We start from the raw sequence: 27,699 nt of genomic DNA, 5'->3' as shown, positions 1-27,699 counted from the left end.
TTTTTCACCTTCTTCTTCACGGGTCTGGGTGGGATTTTGGAATTGGGTAGAAAAATCTGCATTGCTGGCCATGGGTGGTTGGCTATTGGGTTAAAAGTAGAAGTAATTTAGGTGTCATTTCATAATTGGACAAGTTTATCCTTGGAAGGCCTCATAGAGAAAGCAATAGGAGCCATCTTTCACTTTGTTAGCTAGAGCTCACAGCTTGTGAGACTGCAACACGGATAGGAATTAATAAACATCTGAATCCAAACACGAAACAACATCTCTCGAGCAATTAATCCCAATTCTGTCAGAAAAGAAGATTAAAAAGCAGCAGTGTGGGTGTCCCCAGGGCAGCTGACGGTGCCGGGGGCTGTGGTGGGGCTCAGGGGTGGCACAGTGGCTCTGTGTGCCTCGGAAAAGGGCAGGACGAGAGCAGAGCGCCTCCAGGGAACATTTCCTCCTGGGAGGGGCTCTCACACCCCTGGAAGTGCTCACACAGGGGAGGATGTGACACTTGGGGCCAGGGGGGTGAGGAGGAGGTCACCCAGTCCCACCCCACAGGAGAGCTTGGATTCTGGCCCCCAAGTGAGGAGCTGTCCCTGCTTTGCTCCCCAGGAGCTGCCAGGCAGGAAAAGCTCACTCTGAGGCCCTGGCTCCTCTCTCCATGCCCATCTCACCCTGGGCTCAGGCACTTGTGGTGCTCGTGTCAAATCCTCTTCTTGTGGGGCATTAATGCGATTCCCCTCTAAGCCTGGGCTGCCTGCAGAGGAGAGACAGAAGATGTTTCCTCAGCATTTATTGATATAAAAATATAGATTTGCGTTGCTGAGGCACCGGCTGTCGGGCTGTGAACAGAAAATCACTTTTGATGCAATAAAACCTCGCAGCCTGCTCAGCTCCGCTGCAGCAGCCCCAGCGTTCATCCCCAGCTCCAGGCTGAGGAGCACAGACCTGCCCGATGGAAGGGGAGAGCTTCCCCACATCCTGCGGCACAGGGAGAGCTCCTGGCCCTGACGTGTCCCTGCACTGGCCACTGACAGGAGGAGAACTCCCTAACGTGGCACAAGAAAATAAAGAAAAAACAACAAAAAAAAACCCTTCAGAAGGGTTTGGAGCAAAAAAATTTCTGGCTCTGTCGTGTCTCTGTTTCTGCAAGCAGCAAAAGATCCATAATTCTCACACTTAATGTAATTCCAAGGCATCTAAAGTGATTTACAGTCAGTTTACTCAATACTTTCAGCTTTATTTAATGTAACAGTTATGGCACATAAAAAGTTTATTGAAAATCCTTTGGGAGTATGATTGAGTAAGAAACAGTCATTGCTAATGCCATTACAAGGGCTGAGGAGAAGGAGGCCAGCACGTTCCCGGGGTGACCTCCCTGGCTCTGAGCTCTGGGGTCACCCCGGAGGGGACAGGGCCACCTCCGTCCTGCCCTGGCGGGGAGGGGACGGCCTGGGAGGGACCTCGGGGACAGCCTGGGGGCTGCTCTGCTGGCCAGAGGGGCGGCAAGGGGAGCACAGCAACTTCTGGGAAGCTGAGGAGGGCGGAATTTCCCTCCCGCCAAACTCGCTCGTTTGAGCAGATATTTATTTCCGTATTTCCGTGCACCAGCGGAGCTGCGCCTCTCTCAGAGCAGAGGAGCGCTTTGGGGTGGGATGGGATGGAAACAAGAAGTGCACCGATTGTCCCCAGCTCAGCTCCCTCCTTGGCCCCTCCAGCATCTCCAGGATGTGGAGCTTGTCCCCAAAAGTGGAATTGCAAAAGGAGTGAATTCGCCTTCGCGGTTAACAACCGTTACTTTCACCGGCCTTGTGGCAATAACTCCAATTTAACAATCGCCAGCGCTGGTAGTGAGGACGTCCACAGCGCCGAGCAGCTCTCAACATCCCTTTTTGCTGGACGTTCCTGCGGTGCTGGCAGCCCACCAAGGCTGCCTGGAACAACAGAAGAGCCACATTTATCTTGAGAGGTGAGAAAATGAACAAAATATCCGTTCCTGTCGCTTTGGCAGCGCTGCCAGACCCGGCGTGTCCAACAGGGAAGAAGGAAGCAGCGGATCACAACACGATCCCAGCGGAGAGAGCGCCCAGCTCGTGCTGCCAGCCTGGCTCAGGGCTCGGGAGGGGAGCTCCAGCCTGGCTGGGGCCGGCTCTGCGGTCCCACCCGGCCAGGTGCCATCCCTGGAGAGGCGGGCACTGCCGCCCTGCCCTTCCCTGGGACCCTCCAGAGCCTTGTCCTCAATCCTTGCTCTCCCCACGCAGACCCGCCGTGCCCTGCAGGGCTCCCAGGTGCCAGGCGTGCCCTGGCAGCGTGGGAAGAGCCAGCCCAGGCCAGCACCAGAAGGGAAAAAAAAAAAAATCCGAGTGCCCCGAGTGAAGGGAATAAATAGGCAGGGAAAGAAAAACACGTTCCACATGTGCGTGTTCCATAAACAGAAAAAGGTTACATTTTTCAGATAAGATGGATGATGGATTGTTTAGCTGTGTTTGTCAATCAAGTATTAAGACTTGCAGAATTAAAATCAGAGCGGTTCAGAGATGGGTTCCAAGCTCTCCAAAACATCAGGTTTGGCATTTCGATAGCTCTCAAGCTATCAACTCTAGACACACAAACAGAGAGATGGATGGCTGATTTGGAGAAGAGATGGAGACATTCTTTCAAGAGCTTTTTTTTTTTTTTTTTTTTTTTTTTTTTTTTTTTCCCCCGTTTTTTTTTTTTTTTTTTCTTCCAAGAGATGATTTGTTTGTGCCAAGAATTCAGCCTGGGGAAAAGTCCAAATGCAGCATTTCCTCTGGCTGGAAATGGGGCTTGGCCCAAAGCGAGCTCAGCAGGGACTGGGATAGGGACTGGGACTGGGACTGGGACTGGGACGGGACTGGGACTGGGACTGGGACTGGGACTGGGACTGGGACTGGGACAGGGTGGGGAGCCTCCAGCTCAGCCCTGGTGAGCACTGGGTGCCCAGGAAAGCAGCTGTGGGTACCCAGAGAGTGACGGGAGCAGAAAGGCAGGATTTGGGGCAGAAAAGCAGGATTTTGGGGCAGAAAGGCAGGATTTTGGGGCAGAAAAGCAGGATTTTGGGGCAGAAAGGCAGGATTTTGGGGCAGAAAGGCAGGATTTGGGGCAGAAAAGCAGGATTTTGGGGCAGACAGGCAGGATTTTGGGGCAGAAAGGCAGGATTTTGGGGCAGACAGGCAGGATTTTGGGGCAGAAAGGCAGGATTTTGGGGCAGAAAAGCAGGATTTTGGGGCAGAAAGGCAGGATTTTGGGGCAGGAGAGGCTCCACCAAGACCGTGGCTGCAGGGCAGAAATTCCTAGAAACAGATGCAGCAGATCCAGAGCTTTGGAGGCAGTTGTGGAGTTTGGGGTCTGCTGGGAGCAGGCAGTGTAGCTTATGGATTAATGTGCTATTATTACATTACTCTTTAAGCTTCAAAGGTCTGCCAGGAAACCTAAGCCCGCTATCTATTGAATGACATTTTAAGAACAAATAATACATTAATATATTTAATTTGAGAATAAACACATACATTATAGGAAGGGATTTTGTCTATGCTGATAAGTCAGTGCCTGACCTTTCTGCTGCAATCCCTGGGTGCCCAGCCAGGGCCTCACCCTGGAAGCTCAGCCCCAGCTCTGCTCCTGCGGCTCCCAGCCTCTGGAAGCGGCAGCTCAGCCCTAATTATCCCTTCGACACTAATCTGCAGCTCCACTAAATCTTGTTGCCTCAAATTAGTTAATCAATTAAGTGTCAAACCGCAAAATGTTACTGATTGCGGCCTGAATTTATTGCCTTGGCACAGGATTCCATCTGCTGCTCCCTCCTGGCTCGGGCTCCGGGCCGGAGGACTTTGAGCTGCCCCAAGCTTCAGGGAAGGGATGGTGGAGAGGAATGGGCTGGAGGAGCAAAGCGCTGCTCCCAGCAAGGAATAACCCCTGAACTGGGACGTACTGGGGCAGGCTGTGGGGTTCTGGTGGGCACCAGTGGTGCCAGGCAGGGCAGGGGGGACCCTTCCCCCAGAGCTGTGTCCTTCCCTGGGCTCCCCTGACACGCAGAGGGTGCACAGAGCCCAGGAGGGGCCTGGAGAGGATGAACGGAGATGGGTCTGGCTTCTTTTCCCCTGCCAAGGATGGGATTCATACACAGGAGTCTCTGTTCGTGGTCAGAGTTGGATGTTTATTAGTTCTTATCTATTTAAACCCCAAAATCGAAGTTTCTGAAATTCCAACAATGAGCCCCAACCACCCTGTGGTGCCTGAGCCTGGAGCCCCAGTCCCTGTGCCCTGACCGTTCCACAGAGCCCCATTAATCGCACAGATCAGCCTGGAAAACTTCACGAGATGATCAGTATTGCTGAAAGTCTTTTCAGCTCCAGAGAGGGTTTTTCTTTTTTAGGATTTCGACAAAAGAGATAAAACTGATAACGGCAACATTTAGCTTTTTCAAAAGCCGTGAAAATATTCAGCTTTGGAAAACATTTCTGGTCACAAAATAAAATAGTCTGCTTTCTTGGAGACAGTTTCAAAAATAAATGCCAGCCTTTTAAGCGCGTATTTGAAAGAGGAAAGTTTTTTAGGAAGAGGCTTTTTGGGTTTGTTTGTTGTTCTTGAAAATCAACAACCACTTTTCGACAGAAATTTCAGCTCTCGGCGAAAAGCTATTTCTCATTCGATCGATGTTTGGAAGAGAAACGTTCACCCAGTTCTGGTGCCCGTGGCCCGTGTGCGCTCTGCTGTGCCCTTTCCAGCCCTGGGGACAAAGGACAGAGTGGAGCCCTCAGGGTGGCACCGGGTCAGTGCCACCAGGCTCAGGGTGACACCGGGTCAGCGTCACCAGGCTCAGGGTGACACCGGGCCAGTGTCACCAGGCTCAGGGGGACACCGGGTCAGCGTCACCAGGCTCAGGGTGACACCGGGTCAGTGCCACCAGGCTCAGGGTGACATGGAATCAGTGTCACCAGGCTCAGGGTGACACCGGATCATTGTCACCAGGCTCAGGGTGACACCGGGTCAGTGTCACCAGGCTCAGGGTGGCACCGGGCCAGTGCCACCAGGCTCAGGGTGGCACCGGGTCAGTGTCACCAGGCTCAGGGTGACACCGGGTCAGTGTCACCAGGCTCAGGGTGACACCGGATCATTGTCACCAGGCTCAGGGGGACACCGGGCCAGTGTCACCAGGCTCAGGGTGGCACCAGGTCCGTGTCACCAGGCTCAGGGTGGCACCGGGTCAGTGTCACCAGGCTCAGGGTGGCACCGGGTCAGTGCCACCAGGCTCAGGGTGACACCGGGCCAGCATCACCAGGCTCAGGGTGACACGGACGCCGCCCCGGGAGCAGGGGCAGCTCCTGGCAGTGCCACCATCCCCTCCAGAGCAGCGCTTCGGGACACAAATCCACGGGCCAGGCTTTGGCAGAGGCGGCCGGGAGCGGTGGGGCAGATCTTGCCGAAGCCAGGTTTATTGATCCCCGGTGGAGATTGATGGCACAATAAGAGCAGGAGGCGAAGAGTGATTTTGCTTTTGAAAACGTTGATGAATAAGCACTCAGGGGCAACAAATAGCTGGACTCCCCGGATGATGGACGGCGGCAGCAGAACAAGATGCATTTTTATAAATGGGTGAAAGGAGAGGAGGACTTATTAAAAAAAATGAATGACCACACGTGGCAGGGATATGCCACTGGGGAGAAGCCAGCCATTGATTTATGTGCACTACTGGCATTTGAAAATTCAATAATAACATTGACAAATGAGAGGCAAAGCTGGCCAGAGGACAGCAGAGAACTTGGAGTGGAGAAAGAAAATGCCAAGGTCAGGATGAAGGAACAGAAAAAAACACGCTTATGTTGGAAAGGTTTTGAGTTAACTCATCTATATAAAGACATTAAGAAAAATCACCGCGGGATCAGAGCTCACCCTCCTGCCCGCGGCAGGGCCGGGGGGCGGCAGGGCGGAGCTGGGGGAGCTCTGGGTATCTGGGGGTATCTGGGGGTATCTGGGGATATCTGGGGATATCTGGGGGTATCTGGGGGTATCTGGGGGTATCTCGGTGCTGGTCCCAGCCCGCCCCTCCTGCTGCCTGGCACCCCTCGGGTGAGAGCCCTGCCCTTTCTCGGGAGCTGTTTCAGGACAATTTTCCTGGCGAGCTGCGGGCACAGCCCAGCTCCAGAGCCCCGTGCGCCCTCGCCCTGCCCGGGGAAGGAGGAGGGAAATCCCCGCTGCAGCCAGCTCTCTCGAAGCGTGGACAGAAGCACTAATTGAGCCCATCAGAGCCATCCCCGGCTCCCTCTTGGATAATCCCGTGTCCTCAGCAGCCCGTGGGATGTAGCGAGGCACGTAATGTTACTTTAACATTTGATGTGCTCCGCCAGCCCCGCTCCTTGCCCCGCTCCGGTACAAGCAGCGCTGACAGGGGAGAGAGCTCCGGAGCTGCCCCTGCCCCCCCTCACCTCCCTCCGGGCTTGTTCTCATCTGCGGAGATCTGTTCCAGACGCTGCCGGGTCAGAGGCGTGCGTGGAACAGAACCGCGGGCTCTGCCCAGCCCGGGGGCACCGGGGCTCCGTGCCCAGCCCTGGCAGGGGAATCTGGGCTGGGGACCCAGCTCTGCCCATCCTGGGGTACCAGGGGCTCCGTGCCCAGCCAGGGGCTCTGTGCCCAGCCCTGGCACAGCTCCCAGGGCAGGAGAAGGGCTCTGGGTCCAGCTGTGACGCCCCGGGAACGCCCAGGGATTGATGCTCAGCGGTTTGGAGCACCTGGAGGGAGTGGATGGCTCCTCCCTGGGGCTCAGCACGAGGCTCTGCTCAGAGCGTGCCTCAGTGGGGAATTTTAGGACAATTTTCCATCCCAGAGTGGCTGAGCTGAGCTGGGAGCAGTTCAAGCTCTCAAAGCAGGACTGGAAATATTATTTTATTTTCCCCCTGACTTTTTACCAAACAATTAATTCCCATCCTCAGCAAAGCAGCTGAAACTCCAGCTCGTGGTGCTTTTCTCGGTCCTCCAGCCCGGCAAATCTCCCTGCCAGAGCCAGATTAGCTCTCAGAATTGTCTAATATCCTGTCAGTCACAGCTGATGTGCAGCTCTGCCCTGGGCACTTCAGGATGAGTCCCCAAACAAACTCCAGGCCAGCAAATCCTTCAGTGCCAGGCAGAGTCGTCCCTTGGATGCCCTTTGCTCCAGCCAGAGCCATCTTGGGCCAGGTGATTTTGGGGAGGTTCCTGAAAGTGAGGCCAAACTGCTCAGCTCCGTGGCAGGTGGACACAAAGCCCGTTCCTTTGTGCTGCCCTGGCAGAAGTGTCAACAGAAGGATTAAACATAATCTCATTAAAATTACAGTGCTGAGGATGGAGTTTGTGGTGCTCTTAGATGTTCTCTATATTTAGATTCCGTGTTGCTGTTGCCACTCAGCTCCTCCACTCCCGGAATTGGTGCCCTTGACAATAACGAGGTGCTCACACACACACACAGAGTGCTCACTTTGTAAAAGCTCTGAAAGCAAACAATATCACCTGGAATTTCCTTCATCTGAGCACCTCAAAGCAGCTCGTGTAGGGAAAGTGTCTTCTCTGGGAAGGTGAAGTGGAGTAAAGGGGATTTTTTAAATTCCCCCAGGTTTTATAGCAAGTCTGTGGATGAGAATAGACCAAAACTCCCACAGAGAATCCTGGAGCCCCTTCCAGTTCCTGGAAGATGCATTTTACCCCTCTGAAAGTCTCCCAGTAAGAGTTTTACACAAGCAATTAAGGCTGGCAAGGAGGCCCTGACTCCCTCTGGTTGCTGCAAAAATCCTCTGCTCGAGTTTGACAGGACTGCAATAACGAATGAGGGAAAAGTTGAAAAGCTGATAAAACGTGTGCGAGCCCACCCCTCTGGCCAGGGGGCAAGAACAACGCTCTGAGCTGTGTCAGCAACAGGGTTTTGCAATCCAATCTGAGGCGGTGCAGCTGAGGACAGCATTAATTTGGAGTGTGGAGCCAGAACCGCGTAACCCCGTGCACAGCTGGTGCGATTCTGCTGCCTGAGCCCTGCGAGCACGGCCCGGCCCAGCATCGAACCCCCTCTGTCCCCAGGGCTGGGAGCAGCTCCTCAGCACCACTCCAGAGCCCATTAAACCAAAAGTAAGATACCTCCAATCATTATTACTCATTTTTATGGCCACGTTGTTCACAAATGACTGAATTTAGCTGTCAAATGTATAGAAAGGAAAAATAAAATCCAAGCACCAGCCATCTGCGCCCCAGAAAGGTTTGCATTTCCCCGGTTGTTTATGGCACAAGGTCCCAGCTCCTTTGTTCCCCCCCAGGTTTGTTATTGTGTGGGAAATGAGTGGGTTTGGCTTCCCCATCTAAAGGCTTTTGCATTTTCTCTGCAGTGTGCTCTCTCTCCCCCATACGTATTTTCAGTCCATATATCTGGGATTGACGCCTGGAATTGTGTTTGTTTTAGCGGTTCTGTCTCCTGAATGGTTTTCCCTCACAGAGGATCCAGTGTGGGTTATTTAACTCTGCTCCCTGGCAGTGCCATTATCCCTGGCCAAGCTCGCTTCCATCATCCCCTGGCAGCTCCGAGGGTCCCTGCCCTGGGTGAGCCTGGGGAGTGAGCAGGGGGAGCTCAAACCCGTCCTGGGCTCTGCTCAGGGCTCTCGGGGGGCTCAGCTCCTCTCCTGGTCCCACCCAGGGGTGGGTGCTCCCCTGGAGGGATCTGGGGAGCACCCACAGCATCCCACAGCTGAGGATTTATCCCAGACCAGCGCTGACATTTCCAGGAGTTCTCTGCCACCGGACAGAGGAATCCACTCTGAACCACCCTCCTTGAGCAGCCACTCGGTTTTCCAGCAGTTCAGTGACCGTGCTCAGAATCTTGGGCCCTTTCAGGGCCTCTCTTGAGCAGAGTGTCCCAAATCCAGTGGCCACTTGAGAAAATCTTGGCCAGAAGGCATCGAGAAGGAGGCAGAGTTGATACAAGTGAGAGTTCCACTCCATCAGACCATGTAAACACATATTTAGCTCTAAGTGGATAAATAATCCCTCCGAAAGCCACCCACATGGAGCACTCCTCGGGACCTGGGTTCGGCTGAGCGTTGTGTCTTTCCTCTTCCAGCTCCGGAGGAGAAGTGCAGGCACAAGTTAAAACCCCCGGGACCACCTCCGCTTTCAGCCCTGGCCTGAGCTCACCTTCTGCAGCCTGAGCTGGGGAGCAGCAGGGTCGTTCTGCTGGGGCTCCTCAGGAACAGCAATAAATGATGCCCCAGAGAGCCCCCAGGGGAGGCAGAGCAGGCGCTGGGCTGCTGGAGACGCTGCAGGAGAAGGGAAGGGGAGCAAAGGGCAGCCATGGATCAAAGAGCTGCAGGGTGGAGCCGGCTCTGGGCACCTCTACGAGCTCCTGCTCCACGAGGAGCTCAGGGCTTTGTGGTAACCTCCAGCAGGGATTTACAGAGCTCCCACCTCCCAGCCCCGCTGCAGGAGCAGGGGGGAGCACGGAGGGACAGCAGGGGCACCACTGGACTGTGCTCTGGAGCCGCCGGGAGTCAGAGGATCCTGGAATGGTTTTGGTTAAGAGATGATTCAGTTCCAATTCCAATCCCAATTCCAATTCCAATCCCAGTCCCAGTCCCAGTCCCAGTCCCAGTCCCAGTCCCAGTCCCAGTCCCAGTCCCAATTCCAATCCAGGCAGAAGGGGGCACAGGACAGCCACGGTCCAGCAGCCAGCGCTGCCCTGTCTTGGGGAGGTTCTGGTGGCCCCAGCAGGTCCTTGCTGGTCTCTGAGCCCCTGCAGGACCTGGGACCCAGGAGAGCGTCCCCGGCACGGGCACAGGGAGGAGAGGCGAGGCCGTGGGACAGGCACAGACGGATCCACCTGCAGCTGTCACCAGCACACCGGCGACACCAGGAGATGCCAGGGGCCGTCCCTGCTGGGGGCAGCCTGTGCCTGGCAGGGACAGGAATGAGAAATCCCAAGGAAATCCAGGGAGGAAATGAATTCCAGGCGAGCGGCTCGGGCAGGGGGAGGGAAGGGTGGAACGAGCGTCTCTCTTTTCAAGGCAGCTGGGCTTATTTTAATGGGCAAGGTCAGCAGAGAAATGACCAGGAAGAGAAATCGCTGCCATTACAAATCAGCCGAGATCTTGTATCAATTATTCCCGGCGCAGTTCCCTGCCTTGGGCTCGGGCAAACACGGCCTAATCAGTTTTACATCTACGTTTAATTTTATTGGAAAGAGGAGCCGGCAATGCATCATGGGGCTGCTGCGTGACATGAAAGGTGACCCCTGCCAGCTAAATGACACAATACATAACCCTTAATGAAGTCACTATCTTGTCCTTTTTTTGCTGTCTCAGCCTGATGATTTATGATGGCATCATTTTGCTTTGCCCTCTTTTCATTTCAGCTTGACAAAGTGGATGAAACAATTATCTTCGTTATCATCCGGAGCAGGAGAAATGTGATAGTTGAGGATTTCTGCAGGTGCAGGGCCTCGGCTTGGGATCAAGGGAATGGGAAAAATACGATTGGGAATTTTTGGGTTCTCCCTGTCTTTTCTCTTTTTCTCTGACTGTGGCTTTGTGAAGATGGAGGGAGGATCCCGCCAAGCCCTGCAAGCCCTCTATCACCATGGCAAGAAGTGATTTCAGGAGCTCTCTGGAGCAGCAGAGAAAAGAGACCTGGGAGATGTCAATACATTTCCTTCTGCAGCTTTTTCCCTCCCCTCTCCATACACACCTGTACTGGGACGCTCTGTACCCCCAAGATAACCCTTTTTAGGCTCCCAAACACCTGCCGAAGGGGATTGGGCAGTGTGCTCCCGATAAAGGTGGCAGCAGTGACTCTGTGTGTGCCTGTGCCTCCACACCCCCAGGTGCATGAGCCTTGTACCCGATTTTCTGTGCCATTAAACCCAGCACAAACCCCTCAGAGCGATCCCTCCGAGCTGAGCCCACCTCTCCACGGCCACCCCTTCGCGGCTGCCAGCACGTCACAAACCCGCTGCAGCTCAGTGCTCCCACCAAAACCCCAGCCCAGCTGCTCTGAGCAGTTTTTGGGGCCCAGGGATCCCTTTCTCGCCCTGCTGCCCGCGGAGGTTGCGTGAGGGAAGCCTCCTCCGTGCACTGGGGTGCAGATGGAAGCTGCCAGCTCAGGGTTTCAGCCCTGCCAGGCAGAAATGACAAAGTGCCCTGGCTGGCCATCTGCTCGCTGGCACTTGGCATTGCCGGCCTTGGCTGGTGCTGCTCCGGTGCTGTTTGTTCCTGAGCTGATTGGGGGTGACTGGGAGCAGCATTCACAGCCCTGCTGAGGCTCCTGGACAAATTGCTGCAATTCCTCGCTGCTTTGAAGAGACAGGGACAGGGATGGGCTCAGCTCTTCCCACCACGTCCCTTGCCTGCGCAGGGCTGCTCCCTGCGGAGCCTTTCCCAAATCTGGAGCTCAATCCTTCAGCTGATGGAAGCCCTCCTGCCACGTTCCACCACCCTGGCTGCGCCCAGGAGTTTTCTGCTGCGTTCCCCTGCCCAGCTCCTGCCCGGTCAGGAGCTCCTGCAGCACCCTCAGTCAGCAGAGCTGGGATCAAAGTGCTGCTCCAGCCCCACCACACTGGCCTGCTCCTTGGATTCACATACTCACAGCTCTGCCTCTTTGTAGCCCCAGTTCTGATGTTTTTGGAAACAGCAGCCACAAGCCTTCCAGGGTTTTACAACCGCTGCTTCAGCCTTCTGAGTGTTCTTACTTGTAGGTCGGGGCCTCTGCACACCGGAGCAGTCAGAGCACATCTCATTTAGCTCCTGTGCCTCACTCCTGGCTAACATAAAACACTTATCAGCCAGGATCCTGCATCAGGGCTGCGTCCTCCTCCTCCCGGGGAAGGCTTTCCCTCCATGCTGTGACCTGAGCACGATTTCTCGGGGAGGGTGGGGAAGGGATGGGAAGATAAATGCAGTTTGGCAGGACATTAAGGGGAACCACAATATTGCCTTGTAATGCAGCTCCTATCTGATCAGCGGAGTCAAACGGTGCCGGAGCCGCGTCTCAGAGGAAGTGGAACCAGCTGCCCCCATCAAGCTGATTGCTGAGATCCTCCCTGAGATATTCCTTCTGTCTCTGGGAGATACCAGCTGCTGAGGGATTCCCAGCATGTGCTGAGTGACCCCGGCCCAGCTCAGGCAGCCCCTTCTCCTGCCCCCACCCCTCAGGCTCCTGTCCCCTCCCTCCAGCCTGCTCCAGGGGACAGCCACTGGCACTGCCATCCACCCTGGGCCTTCCCAGCACGTCAGGGGCTGAGAAAACACGGCCTGGCTTATCCTGGAGAGCAGAGGATGTGGGAGTGGGACACGGAGATTGCTCTCTCCTATAGTGAAAGAAAATCTGCAGCTCTCAAATTGCTCTTTTAATTTCCTAACACCTTCCTCCGGCCCTCGCGGGAGGCATTTCCTGCTCCTCTTGTCAGTTTGGACAGTATCCTAGGAATCCATTCACATGGAAGGTGGGAAATGTGATGCGTTGGCAGAAAACATAGGCAGCGGCAGCCTCTAGTATAATAATAAGTTCCAGAATAATCTGCACAAATTTAACTAATTAATTCTCAGGGCGATCACATAAATTAACCAGACATGGAATGCCATGGAAAGGCCGAGGTCACCAAGGTCCAGGGTCTCCAAACCACCCTCACCCCAGCCAAGCCCCCCCTGAACCTCCTTTCTGGGCAGGAGCTCCAGGACAGAGCCACAAATCCTGGTTAGACTCAAACGCATCAGGGAGAGGAGAAGAGGCTCCTGGAGCGACTCCTCCGCCGTCAGGATAATTACAGCCAAGATTAGAACTGGGTGGAAAACAGGAGCATTTTACAAATGAAGGAACAACTAACTGTAGGGTAGTTTAATCATAATTAATGGGAAGACAGTGCTCAATGAGGAGCTGCACGAGGGCCTGGCTGCGGCTGGAGCAGCCGACGGTGATGGATCGCGGCTGCTCCCTAATCCCCGCTCTTTATAAGCCCATTCTTCCTCATGTCCTTGCTCTAAGAGCTTTTACAGGTTTTACATCACGGTCCTCGCTGTGGTATCCGGGGGTGTTTAAGTGCCACGGTTTGATCCATGGGCTCTGGATTTGGGAGCGAGGGCAGGGTGTGCCGCGCTGCTCCCAGGGTTAACGCATCCCCCGGTGCCAAAGCGCGCTCCTGCCTCCTGCTTCCTCCGCGCCTCGGCGCAGGAAACCCGCCATCTCCCAGCTCCAGATTTGGGGAACTTTGACATCCCCTAATGAGGTAAACACATTACTGTCATGTACAAACAAACAGCAACAAATTAGCAGCTGACACGCGCGGGAGCCGCGGCTCAGCAACGCGGCATCGCCGCGCTCGTTACAGGCAATTAACGCGGCCCGTGCGGCTGCTCGTGTGCCGCTGCCGGCCTCCGGCTTCACCACCACCCTCCATCTGCCTCCTCCTCCTCGTGGGCTTCATCCCCCTCTGCCTTCATCGTCCTCGTGACGCAGGGTGCGCTCAGGAGCAGCACAAGGGAGAGCTGGGAAAAGCCGCCTCGGATTGTGGCCGTGACCACGAGGAGCTGGCAGGGCACTGGGAGGGCTGGGAGCTCCCCGAGCACCCGGCCTGGGCTCACATCCCAGGATCCTCGCCTGGAGTCTCCTGCCCGAGGCCCCATCCCAGCTAAAACAAGCCGGGGAGGGGAGAGCTCAGAGGGAGAGATGGGTATTTGACTTTATTTCAGCCGAAGCCTCTCTATTAAGCAGGAGCCAGGACAGCAGGCCCACGGTCAAAGGGCTTTATTATTATAATTGCTTTGCAAGGGTGAAAGCCTCTGGATAAGAATCCAAATCAGTCATCACTCAGAATAATAATCACGAAAAAAAGATAAATAAATAAAGGTAGGATCCAGCCAAAAAAAGGAGCTCGCATTATCAGCCATTAAACCAATAATCCATTAGTGCCCAAGGTTGCTGAATAATATAGTACTTTCCCAGTGCCCATAATTTATAGCGCAGACTAGAGAATAGACACGATTATTAGAGTGAGGGCTACTGGCTGACACATGATGCATGACCGTGTGGCATTGATCTTCACACAACAGGAAGGTGTCTAGACGGGAGATGCATGGCCCCCGCAGCCGGAGCGGGGCATATTTCACGCGGGGCCTAATGGAGTGGTGGAGGCCGTGATGGATGAGCCGCGGGCGCGCGGAGCCACGCGGGCACGGCCCCGCTAATGCGCCACCTCCCCGCTCCCCGCGTCCTTCACTGGCTCGCCGTGACCTCGCGCCGAGGCGGGGACGGCGAGGGGGCCGGGGGCAGGGAAGGGGGGCGGCAGGGGAGGAGAGGGAGAAGAGGGAAGAAGAAAAAATAAAAGATAAGGAGAGGGAGTGATGTAAATGAGCAATCTCCCGTGAGCGCCTGCCTCAGGCTCGCTGCGCCGCTGCACTGCCGCCTGCGGGGATGGTTCTGCTCCTGTGTGTACAGGGTTACTCCTGGTTTACACAGCTGCTACTCAGAGCACCGGGGTGCGAGTCTCAGCCTTGCTCAGGCTGGAGGAGCTCATTGGACTGGCCCCAAGTGAGCACCATATCCCATGGGACTGGCCCCAAATGAGCACCATATCCCATGGGACTGGCCCCAAGTGAGCACCATATCCCGTGGGACTGGCCCCAAATGAGCACCATATCCCATGGGACTGGCCCCAAGTGAGCACCATATCCCGTGGGACTGGCCCCAAGTGAGCACCATATCCTGTGGGATTGGGCCCCAAGTGAGCATCATATCCCGTGGGATTGGGCCCCAAGTGAGCACCATATCCCATGGGATTGGGCCCCAAGTGAGCACCATATCCCATGGGACTGGCCCCAAGTGAGCATCATATCCCATGGGACTGTCACCAAATGAGCACCATATCCTGTGGGACTGGCCCCAAGCGAGCACTCGGCAGCTCCTGGAGTGCTTCTCATCACCCACTCTGGGCACCTCCCTTCCCCAAACCAGATACAAATCCCCATGTACCCCCTGCTCCTTCCCCAAACCAGGTACAAATCCCTGTGTACCCCCTGCCCCTTCCCAAACCAGGTACCAGTCCCTGTGTACCCCCTGCCCTTCCCCAAACCCCGTACAAATCCCCGTGTACCCCCTGCCCCTTTCCCAAACCAGGTACAAATCCCCGTGTACCCCCTGCCCCTTCCCAAACCAGGTACCAGTCCCACTCCACCCCTCGCTACGTTCCTTCCCCTCCGTGTAAGGGCTCCAGCTCCCCGAGCTGCCTGGGAAGGGAAGGAGAGAATGGCCATTTACTGTGTTTCTTTTACCATCTGGGCTTATTAAAAACTGCGCAGCAAATTAAAAATAGGTGGGAACAAAGATGGGGGAATGACATAAAGGGTTGCAGAAAATTCTCTGTGTACTTTTAAAAGCTGGAATTGCCATATGGACTGGCAGAGAGACATGTTTTACATTTCCACTGGTACATGACTGACATCATTTAGCATTAACTTCTATTTGAATAAAATGGTAGTAGACATTTAGGTAATATTACAGGGCAATAAATGTTTTAAAGAGCCTTGGGGGGATGCTCTTGAAACACAGTCCAGACCAGAACTCTAAAAATATGTCTTAATATATATTAACCTCTTCTAGGACTTTTGGCTCTCAAACAAATAATGGAGGATAGAGGGTTTTTCCCCCCCACACTCCCCTTTTACTTTCTGAATTAAGAGTCCCCAGCTATATTTTTTCCCTTTTTCCTCTTTAGCTGTGCTGGGAAGAACATGAGGGAATGTAGTTAAAATTCAAAAAGGTTCCCCTTTATCATTACCATGAATCAACACAATAAATGAGCCCCTTCAGAGCACGGTAATAAGAATTTGATAAATCATCAGCCAAAAATTAACTAGATGTCAAAACAATCTTTGGGAAGTGTGATGGATTAGGGGCGATAGTGGCAATTAATCTCCCAGCATGAGTTCACAGGAGAGACTGAACGGTGGGAGATGGATAGGGGGGAGACCAAGGCCTCACAAGGTCAGGACACTGCAGAAAGGAGCGGGAGGCAGAGAGAGACGGAGAGAAGAAGAAAAAAATTCCACTGAGTCGGCAATTGCCGGCCCCTGGCAGCCGAGGTAGAGGTCAGTCACACGCCTTTGAAAGCCTCTGTCTCTCCAGCTGCTCCCGTGATGAGGCAAGCACTTTCTGCTCCTGCAGGAAATGCCACCAGCAGCTCGGGGGTCCAGCTTTAGGCTGGGGAGAGCCAGAGCCGGGAATGCTCTGCCCTGATCCAGGGATGGGGAGCTGCAGGGAGAGAGATCATCCCTGGGTGTGGGAATCCATCCCTCCATCCATCCATCCATCCATCCCTCCATCCATCCCTCCATCCATCCATGCCTCCATCCCTCATTCCATCTGTCTGTCTGTTCGTCCATCCATCCATCATCCATCCATCCCTCCATCCATCCATCCATCCATCCATCCATCCATCCATCCATCCATCCATCCATCCATCCCTCCATCCATCCCTCCATCCATCCATCCATCCATCCATCCATCCATCCCTCCATCCATCCATGCCTCCATCCCTCCATCCCTCCACTCGCCCACCCAGGCCCGGCAGTGGGGAGTGTGGATTCCCCGGTTCTGCCCGAGCACGGAGAGCAGGAGGGAAGTGCTGCTGCAGCCCGAAATCCCCAGGCGGCTGGAGGAGCCTCCCCGGCCCTTCCAGCTGGAGGCAAGGGCTGCACCCTGCCAGAGGCAGCTGGGAGCTGGGCAGTTCTCCTGCCCTCCCGCTCCCTCTGCCCGCTGGGTCTGCAGCACCCTCTGCCCACGCCAGGAGAGCAGGGCAGGCGTGGCAGAGTGGCACCCCTGAGCAGCTGGGTGCAGGTGCCACGGGGAAAGGTTTTGGCTCTCCAGAGGTCCGGCTGCTCCTCCACCACCCCGGGCCCGGCACGGCTGTGCCCCCTGAGCGTGGAAATCCAGCTCAGGAACAGTCTGGGAGTCATTCCTTCGCTGAGCTGGGGTTACCCACGGGTGCTGCTGTCCCTTCCCTGTGGATCTGCAGCTCTGTGAGCAGAAACTCAGTGACACGACAGGACTGGCTCATTATTAGCCCTGGTTAGAGGCTGAGCTCTGACTGCTTCGCTCGCACTGTCGGTAACACCTTGCTCAAATATTTGCATCCTTAAGAAGCGGCAGCCTTTTTTATTTTTTTTTTTCCCCTTTTCTTTCATATTTTTAATTGCATCTTTCACGATTTCCCCCGGGTTGCTGACACAGTTCTGTGCAAGAGACAAATGCCTGGCAGAGGCTGGGACGGTGCTGGCTGCGTGGTGCACGTCAATGTCAGCGAGATTTCGGGAGGGGGAGAGGGAAGCCAGCCCCCGCCCAGCTGGAATGCTCTCCCACAATGCCTGTCTCTTCTCAAGACAGACAGCCCTTGGATGGGACAGATGTTTCCACCCAAAAGCAGATGTGAAGATGTTACTTTCCCAGGGAGGAATGCGGTGGGGTTTATTATTAACCAACAGTCCCCACATGACAGCTTCCCTCGACCAACAGTTGGAAAATCTGGAAAAACACGGAGCTCTCTAATCCAAGTGGTGGCAGGAAACAGCCAGCCCTGACGGACTCTGCTGATTTATTATTATTAATTACAACCTGGAAATGACCAAAAACATCTGGGGGAGCCGAACGTGGAGGAGAAAGAAAGCTTGAGCCAAGGGGCCAAATATTTGATTCCGTGCTGTGCTCAGAGCGCTGCTAAGCTTCAGGAGCAGCTCTTGGAAAGGCTCTGGGCAGGCTCCAAGAGGCAGCAGAGGGAAGGGTCTGGGGGGCAGCAGCCCCAGGGGTCACACAACAGCAGCACACAGAGGACTGGAACACGGGGCTGTGTGAGCACAGAGGGCTGTTCATCCCCCCAAAAACTGAAACCGCGTCCCCCTGGGGGCCCCACGCTGCCCAGCGCTGAGCAGAGTGCGCACAGCTCCAGCGGCTGCCCGTGGCACCATCGCTGTCCCCAGAACTGTCCCTGCTGCCCCTGCCCGAGGGGACACACGGCCCCGGCTGCCCCAGAGCTCTGTGCGGAGGGGGAGCTGCATGATTTCAGAAACGGGCTCTCCAGCAGCTCCACACTTGGCAGGTGCCCGTGGAATTTGCTGAACCGAGAGGCAGGTTCAGCTTCGCTAAAAGCTTTGGATTTCCTTTGTCCTTTTGCTCTGTAGAACTATCCCACTTCCAGATTTTAAAACAAACACCGAATCAGCCATTATTTAGCGTAAAATCAGCCATTCCCTACTGCCAGCCCCACCTCAGGACACATGGACACTTTCCCACCAGGTACCGGAGAGCCCCTGACATGCACACGCAGCTGTGGTGATCCCACGGCCCGAGAGCTCCGCAAACATCTGTTTACATTTTCAGAGCAGTATTAACATTGTCAGACCGTGGCAAATCTGCTTAATTTTCATCGACATATGTATAACACGCAAGCCAAAATACACTTAAAATGGGACATGTCAGAAAATAAACAACCATTAACTGATGAAATAGAAGGGAAGTCGGTTCCTGCGCTTTCCCTCTCCCACACACATCCCCTGCAGCCACAGGTCCATCATCTCCTCGTGACTCCCTGCTCAGGCTCACGCCCAAAAACTTCGACAGGAAAACGCAGACACTTCCAAAGTGTCCATTCCTTTCTGAGGGAGCTTTCTAAAAGACACAACACCCATGGGAAAAATCAGCCTCACCCCACCTTCCCTCCACGGATCTGTTTGTAGAAATTGAACCTGAGCAGGTTCTTGCCCCCCCTGGCCTTTCCCTAATTTCCTCTGTGAGGTACATCCAGGCCAAACCCCGTGCCTGGAGGTGAGCAGAGGTGCCCCTAATTGGGAACAGCATCTCCAAGGGGCTTTTCCAACGAGGTGCAGATTTCTCTGGCACACGTTGTCAGAGCTGAAGGCAGCATAATGAAGTCCAGAACTTTTAGGTTTCCCCTTTAATATATCCATCATGTCTAGATCCATTATTGACATGTTGACTTTCTTGTTTCTGATTTAAGCTGCCAGACTCGGTAAAATTGCCTTGACAGCTTTAGCATTTGTGGCAGAACACTGACATGATGTTACTTACAGCTAATTAAAGTTGAGAGCATAATAAACAATCTTGGGATCCTAGCAACCCAATTTCCCCGGGTGTGGAGTTTGCTGGATCTTGACCCGAGATCTTTGAAGCTCCAGCAAATTCTTTGAGTGACCTCCCTGCTCCGAGGGCGCTGGCTTTGGGAAGCAGGGCTGGATAACACCAAAAACGCTGGGGCACGGCTTGTCCGGAGACATGGGGAGTGATGAGAGACACGGAGAGGGACCTGGTGAGGAAATGAGGCCCCGGGAGGTGCTGGAGGTGGGTTTGTAAGGCCATTTCAGCAAGCAGGAACCGGCCAATGGGTTGGAGCTCACTAGCAATGTGATGAAAGCCAGCGAAGGAAAATTCAGACTGATTGCCAGGAAATCTTTCCTCTGGCGAGCTCTGCTGGGCTGCAAAACCCTCTCTGGAGGGAAGCAGAGCGAAGAACAGCGTTGAGTCGTTGAGGGCTGATGGACACAGCCGTGTGAGCCTGGGGAGGGCCCCGGGGGAAGGCTGAGTGTGAACCAGTGATTCACAGGAGCAGACTTTGCATCGCTGCTCCAGAAGGTCCTGGAAACTTTCACTGCATCAGTTCCTTCTCCCTTCCTCCCTCGTGCCATCTCCAACCCAGCTGGCGTCGCACGCAGGAGCCTCTCGGGGTGTGAAATCACTCACTCACAGAGGAGAAAGGTCAGTTCAGTTCAGGGCAAGAGCTCACCTTCCCTCCTGACGAACGTCGTTTCGTTATTTATTTTGTTATACTGACAAAACAATAAACCTCGCCATACCCAAATCAGATTCTCAGAGCTGACTCAGCCAGCAAAATCAGCATTTTTTCCTTGTCTGCAGGGAATAAAAAATCACTATTCACTTGTGCAGAATCAACTGAAATTTGAGGTGAATTAAATCCAAAATCTCCCTCTGTTCCTACAAATGACTGACATGCCTTCTTTATTGCCAGTTTCTTGAGTGCCATTGGACTGATTTCTCCCATTTTCACTGAATCTCCTCGTTCTGCAAAGTAGGGCAACAACAACGCTTCACATCTCCCGCAAAGACTGGAAGGCAGCGACATGCTCGCTGTGAGTCACCGGGGCCGCCGAGCGCCGCCGTTGGAGCCAGCACAGGGGATTTTGTACCCGAGCTCCATGAGGAACGGGCGAGTTCCAGCGCGCTCACCTGCGTCTGTGCGTGCGAAGAGCGGCCGCTGAATCACAGCGAGGTGATGATGCGTCTGACATGTCAACGGAGAGCCTTTAACTGACTTCGCAACCCAGCACAAAGGCTGTGGCGCTGCTCCTAATCTCTTAATTCGCCTTAAACCAGCCTGAAACCGAACCTCTGTTCTCACAGTGAGCTGCTGCGCTGACAGAGCCTTCAAGACTTTTTGAAAAAGACAAAACTTCTGGGCACGGACAAGGCCCTGGAGGTGAGCCAGGTGTGCACACGGAGAGAGAAAGGAGCTGAGGCCAGGTTTGCAGCACCCTGGTCACCTCAGGGATCCCAAGAACATCCATTTTATTCCCTGTTTCCAGTGTCTCGCGAACCCTGACCTTCCTGTCAGTCTGCAGGGGCACAACGTCCTTGGAGCAGCGCGTACGGACAGACGGATGGCAGAGGACAGCCAAGGAAAAGGAGCAGCCACAGTTCCCAAATCCTCCACTGCAATCCCAGATTCCCCAGATCCTTACAGGCTGCCCCCTGCGCTGTCTCCAGGGCAGTAAATGAGCAGCTCCCCCGGATTCGCTGGGGGGACAAGGACCAGAACCCCAAATCCGGCTGCAGCCGCCTGCCCTGGCAGCATTTCCTCCTTTTTGTCCCAGCTGGGGTTCTCTGCAGTTCCCGCTGCTCCCGGAGCGTTTTCCCCACATTCAGCCCCTGTTCCCTTCCAGCTGGGCCACGTGTGCTCCAGCGGTGCGCTGGGAAAGGTGCAGCACGGTGGGAAAGGCGCAACTCAGTGGGAAAGGTGCAGCGCGGTGGGAAAGGTGCAGCACTGTGGGAAAGGTGCAGCACGGTGACCTCGGCCATCAATCACCGCCTGGCACTGACCGCGGGGCCTGGGAGCCAGGAACCGGGCTGGGAACGGACAGGGGGCTGCTGGGATCCACTGGGATGGGATCGGGTTCCACTCGGATGGGATTGGGGTCCACTGGGATGGGATCAGGATCCCATCAGGATCCACTGGGATGGGAACCGGGCAGGGATTGGGCAGGGGGCTGCTGGGATCCACCGGGATGGGATCGGGATCCACTGGGATGGGATCGGGTTCCACTCAGATGGGATTGGGGTCCACTGGGACGGGAACTGGGCAGGGAGTGGGCAGGGGGCTGCTGGGATCCACTGGGATGGGATTGGGATCCACTGGGATGGGATTGGGATCCACTGGGATGGGATCAGGATCCCATCAGGATCCACTGGGATGGGAACCGGGCAGGGATCAGGCAGGGGGCTGCTGGGATCCACCGGGATGGGATCGGGATCCACTGGGATGGGATCCGGGAGGGGAGCAGGGAAAGGGAATCTGTGCCTGCCAGGAAACACCATGGGAGACACGTGCTGGGACCCAGCTGGGGTGTGTGGGACACGTGTGTGTGTGAACATGCGTGTCACACGTGTCACATGCGTGTCACAGGCACATCAGAGCTGTGCCACACATGTGTGTGACACACATGTAGCACAGCTGTCTGCCTTTACCAACCCCCAGCCAAATCTCGGGCTCAAACCAACCCCAGCTCGGGACCCTCGGCCACCTCAGCGGGCACAGCCGGGCTCAGCCTTTATCCAGGCTGGCACTCCCACCGCCACGCCCCAGGAGCTCAGCCTTTTTCAGCGGCGTCCCTCAAAAACAGCAACAAAACCCTATAAAAGTTCAGAGCTGAGCTTCATGTGAGATCCCCATAAAAACCCACAGCAAACCAGCGGCCCCAGCCCGGCGCTGCGTTTGGTCCGTGACGGTTTCACCTCTGGGCAATGAGGAAGCCACGTTGCCAAACGCCTGCCGCGCTCGCAGGGATGAGAGGAACCCATCCCAACAGCGATGGAAACCAAACAGAGCCCTGCACAGCCAGCACAGCATCGACACCGCCAGTGTTTATAACCCAGAGCCCGGAGTCCCGGTGTCCAGGAAAGCTGAGCGATTGTATCCCGACATTCCTGCTGCCACGGAACAAATGGGATGGCAGGTACAACTGGTAACAATTTTCTGAAATTACAGAAATTTCTCGTTGTTTTCTTTTTGCGTAGTTAATGGTTCTTTTGTCCCGGCTCTAGACATTTTGCTAATCAGTTTCTATCATATGGGAGCTATCAGCAGAGACAGTCAAGCCTGGGGATATGTAAAACCTTTCCATTGCCTGAAGAATCCAAGGAGACCTTTGACACTTGCCAAATTCCCTTGCAAGGGAAGGGTAAGGGAATAAACTCAGAGCCAAAATCTGCAAAGTTGTTTCTTCATCAGCCTTTAAACGGAATCTTAGAAGTTTCCTCTGCTCATATCATGTTTCTGTGGGGCAGCAGCAACCAAGGGACTGCTTTGCTAAGGACAATTCTTCCTACCCTCTCCAGCCTCCGAGGAAGAAACAACCCCAAAACCCATCAAAACCCCACCCTACCCCACATGAAGGCACGCGCGGGGCGGAGGGGAGGTGCCACAGCAGCTCCACAGCCCGACACGTCCCTTCCCTTTTCTATTGGAATCAATGGAACGCGGAAATTGGGCAAAGTGAACCAACAGGGAAGCAACAGGGCAGAACCCCCGGGCACAGGGAGCCCCCCTGACCCTGCTGGAACAGGGAATTGATCCCTGGAGCCATCCCTGAGCCCGGCTCGGCTGGGACAGGGAACAGGATCATCAATTCTCCCGTGTGCATCCGAGCAAGGAGGGCCCGATAAAAACCACCCCTCTGCCACCGCAACTGTGTCAAACCTTCTCCAAAAAGTCACTTTGAGGTCACTGTTTTTGTCCAGTATTTCAATACATTAAATGCAATTACTTCATTGTTGATTTACCTGTCATTAGAGGCATGTGTTTGAACATGATTTATTGAGTGAGTTTTGTGCCAGTTGACTTGCAATAGATTGCACAATATTCAAAAAGGCTCATTTGCTTGGCATTACATTAGAAGCAGGGTGATTGCAACACAAAGCAATGTAAATGAGTTCTGAGAGGCTCCATCATTCATGTTGTCATGTACTGAATCCTATTATTATTTATTACCATAATTGTACTGTGTTTCCTGGGGCGATAAATTAGGACTGATGGGTCCCGCTGACAGCCAAGGACTGGACTCGCTCTATATAATTTAATAGGGATACTGTTGGATCTCTGCTCGGAGGAGACTTAGGCAGGAATTTAGTAACTAAGCAAAATCCTTCCTTAAAAAAATTTAAAATAAAATAAAAGCAGTGAGGTTCCCCTCACCCCTCTTCTCCCTTGGCAGCAATTTAAGTCTTGATAAAAGCTGCAAAGGAAATGGGAGCACTCTGTCTTTCATAATAGGATTGTTAAAAAAAATCACTGCCCTGTGTCACAATCTGTTTTCTGCTCCCTGCTGACAGGCAGCCTCCCGTGCTGGGAACGCGGGCACAGCCGATGGCTTAAAGGGACAGCGGGGACAGCGGGGACAGCGCCAGCCCGGCCCCGCCTGCCCTGCCCAGGAGCGTCCCCAGGGACCGGGCGGGTTCTCCCCACCCTCACACACCGGGGGCACCAACGCCAGCAGAGCCAGCTCCTCCCGAAGCCCACAGAAGGGGCTGTCGATGGCCTGAGGGACGGCACTTCCCTCTGAGGGGCTTCCAGAGAGTTCCAGGGGTTCACCTGCAGCTCCTCTTCCGGGGGTTCACCTGGATCTTCCCTTCCAGGGGTTCAGCTGGATCTTCCCTTCCAGGGGTTCACCTGGATCTTCCCTCCCAGGGGTTCACCTGGATCTTCCCTCCCAGGGGTTCACCTGGATCTTCCCTTCCAGGGGTTCACCTGCATCTTCCCTCCCAGGGGTTCAGCTGGATCTTCCCTTCCATGGGCTCACCTGCAGCTCCTCTTCCAGGGGTTCACCTGGATCTTCCCTCCCAGGGGTTCACCTGCATCTTCCCTCCCAGGGTTTCACCTGCATCTTCCCTCCCAGGGGTTCACCTGCATCTTCCCTCCCAGGGTTTCCCCCAGGGCTCTGCACCAAAGCACTGGGGGCACTCGGAGCTCCCGGGGATGTTTTCAGGTTGGGTTACAGGCTCCCAGCTCAGCCCTGCTCTCTCTGCTGGAACTTCCTTCCCATGCAGGGAATTCTCAAGGCCTGAAGGGCCAGGGCAGGACTCAGACAGCACCAAAACCCCTCTGGGGAGCAAAGGCAGCACACGGGCGGGACCACAGCTCCAGCATCCACCTGTTGGACCCCAGGAGTTCCCTCCTCCTAACCCCGGGTGTTCCAGAGCACAAAGCACAAGGATGAGGCACAAACTCAGCTCTTATTTTATATTCAGGCACCAAAAGCTCTGTGTGGGACAACTGCAGGGGAAAGAGGGGAAGAATGTCAGAGGTTCTGGTATTTAGAGTAAGATTCAACAACAAAATTCTTCTTTCCAAGCTTTTAAACACCACCAATACTCAGTTTTTCTTGTACAATTCTTGTAAAGACACTCAGAGTTGCAGAACCTCAGAACTGTTGGGCTAGAACAGGTTAATGGTCCCTACAGTCCTGTATGTTGTATTTGTGAGCAACCAAATGTCCATAAATCCTCCTAGTGGACAATTTTATGGAATAATCAACACATCAGGGATATTTCCTTCTAACCTTCCCTGAGTTAGTGACTGGCTTATGCCCTGAGGCATGAGAGCTTATTGACTGGATCCATCTCTTGCTGGAGTCAATAGTTATCTGTCAATTCAGGTCAATCCAAATGGGATTTTATCGACAGGAGAAGCTACACAAAATGTTGCCAGAGTGTGAGAAAATGACAAGGCACCCCTACCTTCCTCGAGCCATCTGTCAGCGAGAGAAACAACCTGCACTGGTTTTACAGAGAGCCCAACCCGCCGCTCCATCGAGCAGAAATCGCCCTTGATTTGGCTTCATCGACTTTAACCGAGCTGAGCTCGGCTCTGCACAAACCAGATCCATCCCGCGCCCCGGCGGGCGCCGTCAGGAGGAGCACGGGCGCGTTCGAAGGTTGCAGAGGAGCGGTGCGGCGATCCTGCGCTGGCAGAGGCGGGGCTGCGCCCGGGGTCCCCTCTCCTGCAGCCGCAGACACATGAGCCGTGTCACTCACGCAGCAAAGGCGCTCTGCGCTCGCCCCCTGCCAGCGGTGACACATTTTTGGCCCGGCACAGCGCATTAATAGAGCTCGCTGTCAAACACGGGGCTCGCAGACAATGCGGGGATTGTCCGGGCCGATGGGCAGATCACCAGGTAATGCGATGCAAGAGCTATAAGATATCTCAGAGACACCAGCGGAAAAGCACGGAGCCCGGGTTTGAGGAGAGCCTTGCGGTTTGCGGAGGTTTTTGTTCGGTGTAAATTCTGGAGCAGACCCTGGCATCGGGCTCGGGGGGGGTTTCCAAACCCAGCCTGGTTTGACAGGCACATTTCCTTGAGTGGTGCAGCGTTTCCTCATCTTCTCCAGTGTCTCCTTCCCAGCACATTCTCCCCATCCTTCATTTCATTGCCTGGAGCAGATGCCAGGCCCAGTCCAGGTGTTCTTGTGGCATCAGGGAAGGGTTTGAACTCCCCCCAGTGCAGCGACAGCGCTGCTCACCGCTGCATCTCACCCAAAACCAAACGGCTCTGCTCTGCCCGGCACCATCCATTCCAGAAGGAATCCCAGGAGCCCTTTGGCTCCAGCCCCGCGGCCACTGCAGGTCCATCAGTGAGGGTCAGCCCCGGTGACCCGGTCTGGAGTGACACTGGGGACCCAGCAGAGCCTGCACCCCCCATCAGCCACCAGCCCACCCGCTGAAGGGGTGGTTGTGCTGCTTTGGTGAGCTCCCATCATCCATCCATCCATCCATCCATCCATCCATCCATCCATCCATCCATCCCTCCATCATCCATCCATCCATCCCTCCATCATCCATCCATCCATCCATCCCTCCATCCATCCATCCCTCCATCCATCCATCCATCCATCCATCCATCCATCCTTCCATCCCTCCATCCATCCCTCCATCATCCATCCATCCATCCATCATCCATCCCTCCATCCATCCATCCATCCATCCCTCCATCATCCATCCATCCATCCCTCCATCCATCATCCATCCATCCCTCCATCCATCCATCCATCCATCCATCCATCCATCCATCCATCCCTCCATCATCCATCCATCCATCCCTCCATCCATCATCCATCCATCCCTCCATCCCTCCATCCCTCCATCCCTCCCTCCATCCATCCATCCATCCATCCCTCCATCCATCCCTCCATCATCCATCCATCCATCCATCCATCCATCCATCCATCCATCCATCCATCCATCCCTCCCTCCATCCCTCCATCCCTCCCCACACCCCAGGACCATTCCCGTGCTCCCAGGCCTGCCCGAGCACAGGATGAAGATCTGGAGCGGGTCTCTGTCAGTTTTGGCTGTGCCCCCAGCCCACCAGTCCCCGTCTCTCCCTTTCAGAACCTTTCTGCTGGCCCACGAATGCCAGTGCAGCATTCGTAACCTTCCCCAGGGGAGGCTTCCTGGCACATCCATCTCCCCTGCGGGCACACAGCCTCCGTCGCTGCCCGGGCTGGGGACAGGGCCCCACTCTGAGGGTGAAGGATGAGGACGTTGTGTCTGCCTGTTGTGTAGAAACGTCCCCAAATCTCTGCTCCTGTCACCGCAGAGCCCTCTCCCCAGGCTCGCACTTGTTCGGGCTCTGATCCTTTCATTAACAACGGAGAAATGCAGGCCCTTACATCTGTTAGCAGGCATAATTCTAGACAAATACAACTTCTTATCAAATAAGCCTGCAATAAATGTTTCATGAACAGAACCCTTCAATAGAACTCCCAACACTAATTTAATGAGAAGTATCAAATGAATTTTTTTTTTTTATTCTGATATCTCCCCAGAGACAAATGATACTTTGCAGGCCTATTTTTAACAAATGAATTATTGACTTAAACTGGCACAATTAATCACAATATAATGGGATCAGGGGATGTTAGAGGCTCATTCAGCACGGCAGATGATGAGTACTGACTCTTCCAAGAAATGAGGCTCTTTAATCACTCCCAGATTAACAGCTACATGCTTTCAAATTTCAATCACAGGGAACTGCCAGTGTGGAATGAAAAGGGCCCACTCCAGCAGGAGCAAAGGAAGCAGGAGGATTTCTCACCCCACTGGAGCCCCGCAGCTCCTTGTCTCAGAAATGGGCACCCAGCTTCCCTAGGGAAAGGACAGGATCCAAACTGCTGCTTTTCCAAGAGATTTTCCTTCCAGCCTTCATCAGGTAAGGATTTGGTTCCAGGACAGAGCTCACAACCCCTCGGGCTGTTTAACACCTACCCTGAGGGAAAATCTTCAGGGCGTAGCAGAAAAACCCCTCTGAATTTCCCCTCTCCTCACTAGGAGAACTGTTCTCTGAAGCTTTTGGATGTTCCTGCCAGAGGTGCCGCTTCACCAAAGGCGCTGGTTGGAAT

The sequence above is a fragment of the Hirundo rustica genome, chromosome 28 (assembly GCF_015227805.2).
Source record: "Hirundo rustica isolate bHirRus1 chromosome 28, bHirRus1.pri.v3, whole genome shotgun sequence".
Classification (NCBI taxonomy): Eukaryota; Metazoa; Chordata; class Aves; order Passeriformes; family Hirundinidae; genus Hirundo; species Hirundo rustica.
The sequence above is the reverse complement of the archived record's forward strand: the minus strand, read 5'-3'. Positions refer to the sequence as shown.